This window comes from Corylus avellana, chromosome ca9 (genome assembly GCF_901000735.1).
Source record: "Corylus avellana chromosome ca9, CavTom2PMs-1.0".
In the NCBI taxonomy this organism is placed as follows: Eukaryota; Viridiplantae; Streptophyta; class Magnoliopsida; order Fagales; family Betulaceae; genus Corylus; species Corylus avellana.
In genome coordinates, this window is record NC_081549.1 from 22,390,723 (window position 1) to 22,398,571 (window position 7,849).

Genomic DNA, 7,849 nt, shown 5'->3' on the forward strand with positions numbered 1-7,849 from the left:
CCCTTGATATTTTATCACAATCATACGCTTAAACCTTTAAAAATGTCAATTTAATGTATTATTATTATTATTATTATTTTCAATTTTAACAATCTGTTAGTATTTTCGGATTTAACGGAGGGGTGTCAAAATTCTTAAAATACCTCTTTTTTAATTTAGGAAAAAAAAAGAAAAAAAAATTGCAAGGATTTAGACATTGTAAGGATTTAGGTGTTGGTCAGAATTTGCGAAATTACTTATGCCTGAATATTGGCAAAAAAATATAGATATTTTGAAAATTTTGATAGGATTTGATGGAAAATTTTATGATTGATAGACGTTTGTTAAAGTTTAAAGATAAAGATATGATTGCATGCATGATGAAGAGTAATAAGATAAGTGAAGTTTTTCTAAAAAAATTTGTTTTTATTTTTGCTTGAAGTGCCTAGGAGTAAGCCTGTGGGTGTAAATGTGAGATTACCCATAGCATTTCTCTATGAGTGTTTATCATTCTAAATCCTCGTTAAGCCCAAAAATTGTCCTCATCAACTTTTGGATGGACTCTTTGCATTAAAAATTAACTTTAGTAGAAAGGAAAGAAGAATAAGCATGAAAGAGAAAGAACATTAAAAAAATAGATAAATTTTGAATTGTCTTTTCATCTCTGCGTATGAGTTGTTAACAATTTATAAGATAATTATTAGGGGAAATTTCATTAAGGACCCCTAAATTTTTATCCGTTTTGAAATACCTCTCATGAACTTCAAAATCTCTCAATTTAGTCTCTTGAACTTTCAATTGCTCTCAATTTGGACCATTCCGTTAATTTTAGCTGTTAAAAATTTAAAAAAAGACCAAAATATCCCTGAATTTTGTTTTTAAATAAAAAAACGTTTTAGAAGTTTGAATTTTATACAAAAGTCAGGGGTATAAACGTTATGTGACGTTTAAAATCTGATGGAGGGGTTCAAATTGAAAGCAATTGAAAGTTCATGAGACTAAATTGAGAGATTTTGAAGTTCAGAGGGGGTATTTCAAAACGGGTGGAAGTTTGGAGGTCTTTAGTGAAGTTTCTCATAATTATTAAAAATCAATATCAAAGATTTTGACAAACTCTAGCCAAGGCTATTTTTTTTTTTTTTTAACGAAAATTTGAAGATTTTATTAATTAAAGATCACGAACATAAAGCTCTTGTTACAAAGTTATGGATACAAAGTTATTGATACAAACAAAAATTTTTATAATCAGGTGCTATTTATGATTTCAATCTTCTACTAATCCATGTACAAATACAGTTCAAGAGCAGATTTGCTATGAACAGATTATATCAAAGACATGAGTAGCCAAATTTTCTATCAAAATTTATTTAAACCGGCAATGAGAGATAACCCATCATACCTAATAATTCAGGTTGTGAGAAATAACCCCTCATACCTAAATATTTTTTCTCACTCATAAGGGTAGATCTAAAGAGAACAAACCGCTTATTTAAAACAAAAAACACAAACAACCAGCAAACAACAGCGGCTGAAAGGAGATGAATGGCACCATATGGTAGAAGGTGGACGAACTCATAGCAAAGAGGTCGCAGTTGTTGGTATGGTCAAAGAACACCTACATACATAAAAAATTAAAAAATAAAAAAAGAATAAGAAGGGGAGGGTACGAGTGGGGAGTAAAAGGGCAAGGAGAGAAGAAGAGGGAGCAAATCCTCCTCTCAAAACTATTTTCTGAGGAGAATGGCTGAAGGACGACTTCTAGGGTTTTCTGTTCTCTAGCCAAGGCTAACTGGTCAAGTATTCATGGATAAAACGCTTGTTTTCTATTTCATTTTCGGACAAGTCTAATGTAGTAAATTAATTTGTAAAAAAGATAAACTAAAAGATGAGAAAAAAGAGATGTATAGCCGCTCTCATTCATTGACATAGACTGCACCAATTAATTATGAGGGCATATATAAGAAACCAATTTATATTGGATGAGAGGCGGTGTCGACATTTCTCAACGAAAAGTTTTCGAAATTGGGACTGCGGACGCCGACCATTAGCTACATCAACTGAGGATGAGCTCATAATGTCCTCATTCTTATTCTGCTACAGTGCTCCCCATAACTCTCACACATACTTCAACGTAATTACAATAATATCCCTGAACCTTCATAAAATTGAACCAATAAGAAAAAAATGAAAAATGCTGCAAAAACTCTCATATATATATATATATATATATATATATATATATTTGAATTATATTTTCAAGTGCACATATGATACTATTAAATTGTGAATCTAATAATAATTTTTTCTACCATATTAAAGAGTGCGTTTGAGAATATAGAGTGAAAATACATATAATATTTCTCTTACAATAACACAAAAATAAGTCCCGGACTCTCATGGCATGTTTCATACATACATGGTATTGAAATCTAATTAACAGTATTATAATTTTTAAAATTTTCTACTAATTGAAATAATAATTTATAAATGAAAAAATGATTTAAGAAATTTCGCTTGTCAAATATAATTTTTTTTAATTATTTTATCAATTATAAAATATTACGTTGAATAGTGAACTACCCATTTTCCAACAAAAAGATTGTACGTTAAGGATTTTTTTTTTTTTAATTTAATTTATTTATTTATTGTAAATATGTTAAGGGTTTTTAGACTTCTATTTAAGAAATAAAAGAAGAGGATATTTTAGTAACTTACAACATTTACATATATATTGATAAGCGTTCATTTTTCAATGCCAACCAAAAACGTCCAAGAGAAGCAAAACTGGGTGGTTTTATGGAAGCAATCTCGATATTGGTGAGTGTAATTCTAAGGAAGAGCATATATGTATATCAGGAATCGGCTCTCTTGTTAATGGACTTCTTTCCAGTTTTGGTGTCAGCAGTCCGATTTTCCCGTTTCATTTTCACTCATACTACCGCCGTTTCAGGCAGGTACTCCGGCTCCCAGGTCGTCAACGGCGGCTGGATATAATCATCGGTAGTCCTACAGAATTCATGGTGAAGTAAGTGTTGGGTTATATTTCTGTACGTTTTGGTTGTACTGTGAGTTTACTTTCTTTGAATACAATGATTTCCAATTTATAATGTGTAATATTTAATTATAAACTCGAAGACAAATAATTTCTGATGAATCTGGGATTCTGGGTGTATATATATTATGTTTGGCTTGAAGTAAAATCAATTGCTCGGATCCAAACCCTTTTTAGTCTTTTGAGTGTAGTGAATTAAACTGCGTGCTCACCAGTACTCCATTTGCATGAGTTGTTTCATGCAGTAATCATCAAATTTCATTCAACAAGTTCTGCATTTCTTTCCAAGATCCATCACGCTTTTTCTATAAGTCACATTATTCTACCACATTTCCCATTTATAATTGGAAGTTGAAACTATTGTGCACATCAAAGTTTCAATAAACAGTAAGTGGGGATTATATAACTTCGTGGAATCCAAAGTATTCACATGTCAATTCTTCAAAAGTTGAGCTCGATCGAATTAATTTTTTTTCATTCAGTAATATGAGATGTTGGAGTAAATTAAAGTGATTTGAAGAGAGGAAGTTGAACAGGAATCGATCTACCTTGCTATATTGAAGCTGTACAGTTACATATGTACGAGTAACTCATTATGTATTCTTCACTGTTCTTCCCATATAGTAGATCATATGTGGCATCAGAAGTGGGAATTGAAAATGATAACATGTGATTGACATTTCAGAATATTTGCAACTCAACTAAACTCAATCATCACACTTCACACAGGTGATTAGCTGCATTATGTATTTGTGTGAAAATGTTAGTCAATTATATTGCTTAAAATTTAATTATTCTGCATTAATTCCTAATGGAACTCTCCAATGCTTTCGCAGACCGATCTCGCGCAATCAACACATGCTTTTTTTTTTTTTTTCCTGACATGTCTTCCTCTAAATCTCAAAAAAAAAAAAAAAGTTAAAATTTTATTTTTGAACATTGCTAGAGTAATTTTTAGGAAGAGAGTTAAACATTATATGTTTGAATAGATTCAAGTGAGTTTTATTTTGATAAATCGATTTTTAATAAATTATAAGGTCATTATTTTGTGCTCTTGGAGAGGACCTTATAACCCTTGTACATTTGCTCTCTAATATGTCAAGCAACCTTGACAGAAGATTGGCTAGAATTATGAAAGTACTGCGGTAGAGACAATTCAAGTTTTAGTACAAAGATTTTGTAAGTATAAGAGATTGTAGTTAATTTTCTATAATAGATAAGTTTCCTGGGTTTGACTGCTACTTTCGAGTAGTTTCTCAAAAGTTTTTCACTTTGTTACCAAAATTTGTGTGTTCTTAATTTTATTTGCCAATATTTGAACTCGTTGGGTGTAATTTCAAAGAGAATAAGGAGGAACACTACCAAAGATTAGTACTCTCCAGATAGATAAATGTAACTATATATAGTAACATCTTTACCTGCTTAGCAATTTGAGCTTACAATCTCTTGAATTGTCAAAGAAGTCTCAAAACTTGAACCCCATATGTGCTTAAGTCAAAAGTACTTGAGACTTGTTGCTGAGTGATGATTCAGTGTATAGAAAAATTACGGAAGCTCATTATGTTTACAGAGTCGGAGATCGTGGACGTTACTGCCCAGCTTCATGGAGTTGGCTTGAACTCCTCGGAGCTTTACATGATGATCGAGCTTGCTTGCTTACATTCTAGCCGAGGAGGTTACTAGAGAACTCTTCAAGGAGACTCTTTTGAAAACACAAAAAATATCTAGGCAATGATCTTAATTTGCCAACATACTTTAGTCCATCACCATTTATGGTAGAATTAAATTTGTTCCGCCGAAAAAACTATAAAAAATTTATTGTAGTTTTTTTAACAACACCTAAGTCAAATCGAATATAAGGATTCTATGCCTTCGTAAACAAAATGCAACCGAAAACGAGTTTCATAAGAAAAAGCAATCTCCAAAACATATGGAAGCAAATACTTGACATATAAATATTTAGTTTCCACCCTTAATTCTTGACCATGATGGGCCTTAAAAAACATCATTTTGTGATTTCTCAAGAAATTAAAATACGGTTGCTCAAGACGTCACCTTACCACCACCACCTAATGTGGAAATTCTTGACAATGCACCCCACATAGCTAACCTACACTAACTAACAGAGCCAAATTAATTAGTGCGTTTAATTACAAATCAAGACAAGATACAAAACTAAACACCAATGCAAGCTATTACTGTTCGTATAAACATACTCTAAATCAAACAAGTGGCTTCAAGCCAAATTAGGTCATCAGATTCATAGGAGTTGCTAATATTGTTTGCTGTTAAAAACTTGGAAGAAGGGTATCACATGTTCCTTCTTCAAGATATTACAATTTTATTATAAGTTTTTTACTCACATTCACCGGTCGCATCAACTTATAATAAAAATTGTACTACCTCAAGTATTTTTCAAATCTTATTGGTGTAGCCGAATCCTTACCCTAGCATGAGCTAAATTTAAAGATTAACAATCATTATCATGTAGAACTTGGATCTTCTCCATTTCAAATGAAATGGAAAGGAACCGGTTAGTTGTTTTTAGGATGACAGTTTTGTCATTTTATTTTTTTGGATAAAAATACTTTCTTAAAACAACTAAATGGATCTCGGCCCCTCCATTTTATTTGAAATGGAGAGGATCCTTCTCCTATCATATGGTATGATGATGATGGTGAAATGCTTGATTTATAGCATGAATTACTCTAATGTAAAAAATAGATTGAAGATAGCTAATGGATATGAGTAATAATATAAAGAAGACTATAGTCAATCTTATATGTGATGTGGCTTTTTATTCTTTTGTTTTTGAGAAAAAGTGTTTTCCAGCTTTCATCAAGAAAAACATCTAGAGCTTTGAATACTCTAAATTAAAGAGCAAAACGCTCTACAAATACAATGTGATGTGGCTTTCAAAATTATCAATAGATCAAAATTCAATATTAATTATACTTAAGGGAACTCAAGATCATTAGTAAGGCTAAGGATGGTTAACCTATTTATATTTTTTTATTTATTTTTGAAGTGGGGTAACCTATTTATATAAGAAAAACATTTAGAGCTTTGAATACTCTAAATTGAAGAGCAGAATGCTCTACAAATACAGTGTGACGTAGCTTTCAAAATTATCAATAGATCAAAATTTAATAATAATTCTCTTAAATTCAATATTAATTATACTTAGGGGAACTCAAGATCATTAGTAAGGCTAAGGATGGTTAACCTATTTATATTTATTTATTTATTTTTGAAGTGGGTTAACCTATTTATATAGGATTGAGAGTTATATAATGTCGACATTTATCAGCTAAAGTCTTCGAAATTGGTGGTACGGATATCAATAGTTAGCCACATCAGCAGAGGATGAGCCCATAATGTCCTCATTCCTTCTAAATTCCCCCACCCATTATTCTGACAAACTTCAACGTAATTACACTAATATCCCTGAGCTTCCATAATTTAACATTTATATATTTTTTAAGTCCTTGCCTACTGATAAGCGTTCGTTTTTCAACTCCAAAATCGTCAAAAAGAAGCAAAAAAAAATGGCTAGTTTTATGGATCCAATTTCGATATTGATGAGTGTAATTCTAAGGAAGAGCATATATGTATATCAGGAATCGGCTCTCTTGTTGATGGACTTCTTTCCCGTTTTGGTGTCAGCAATCCGATTTTCCCGTTTCATTTTCACTCATACTACCACCGTTTCAGGCAGGTACCCCTACTCTCCCATGTCATCAATGGTGGCTCGACATGATCGGTAGCAGTCCTACAAAATTAGTAAGTGTTGGCTTGTCTTTCTGTTTTGGTTGTGCTGTGAGTTTATTCTCTTTGAATACAATGATTTCCAATTTAATTTGTAATTAATAAACCCAAACACAATTCATTTATGATGAATCTGGGTGTATATTTTGTTCTCTCGAGATCTTTGAGATCGCTTGAAGCATTTCAGCTTCATGCATGATTTTGAACATGAAGAGTGAGCTTCCCAAAACGTGATACGTGTTCCTCATCAATCAAATCCCTGTGACGCAATCATATTGCAAATGAGTGAAAAGCTTTTTCAGGCTATATTAATTATTTGATATTTTGATGTTGATCTTCTAATCAAATCTATACCGTTGATCTATTAATTATCAAATGATTCTGGGCATCTGTTCAATGATCAATTGCTTCCACCCAAACCATTTTTAGTCATCTAGTGCAAGTGAGGGTTCATGGGATCTGATCATCTCCATCTATGACTCACCAGTATTCCATTTCTGTCATGCAGTAGCCATGAAATTTCATTCGACAACTTCTTCGCAAGATCGATCACGCTTTTCCTCAAGTCACATTATTCTACCACATTTTCCATTAATAATTGAAAGTTAATTACAACTATCATGCACATCAAAGTTTCAATAAACAGTAATTTAGCGGATTAAGTTAACATGTCAACTCTTTGAAACCTAAGATCCAATTAAATTTTTGGAAGCTGAAGTGAAGCAAAATGTTCAAAGCAGTGGAAGGTAAAAATTGTGTTATTCTTTTGGCAAACAATATTTTTTATTCATGTTAAATTTGGTTTTTTGATTAACTTGCAAGCATATTATGTGTTAATCGAATACTTGCAAGCATATTATGGTTTTTGATTAACTTGCAAGCAGTTAACAAAATTTATGCTAAAACTAAACATTCAAATACTTTTCTACGACCCAACATTTAACCACATGCGAATGTGTGTCTAACATAAATATTTGTTAATTGTTTGAGTTTTTATTGGTCGATTATGTGTTAATCGACCCGTATTATTGATCAAATTCCATGCTCGAG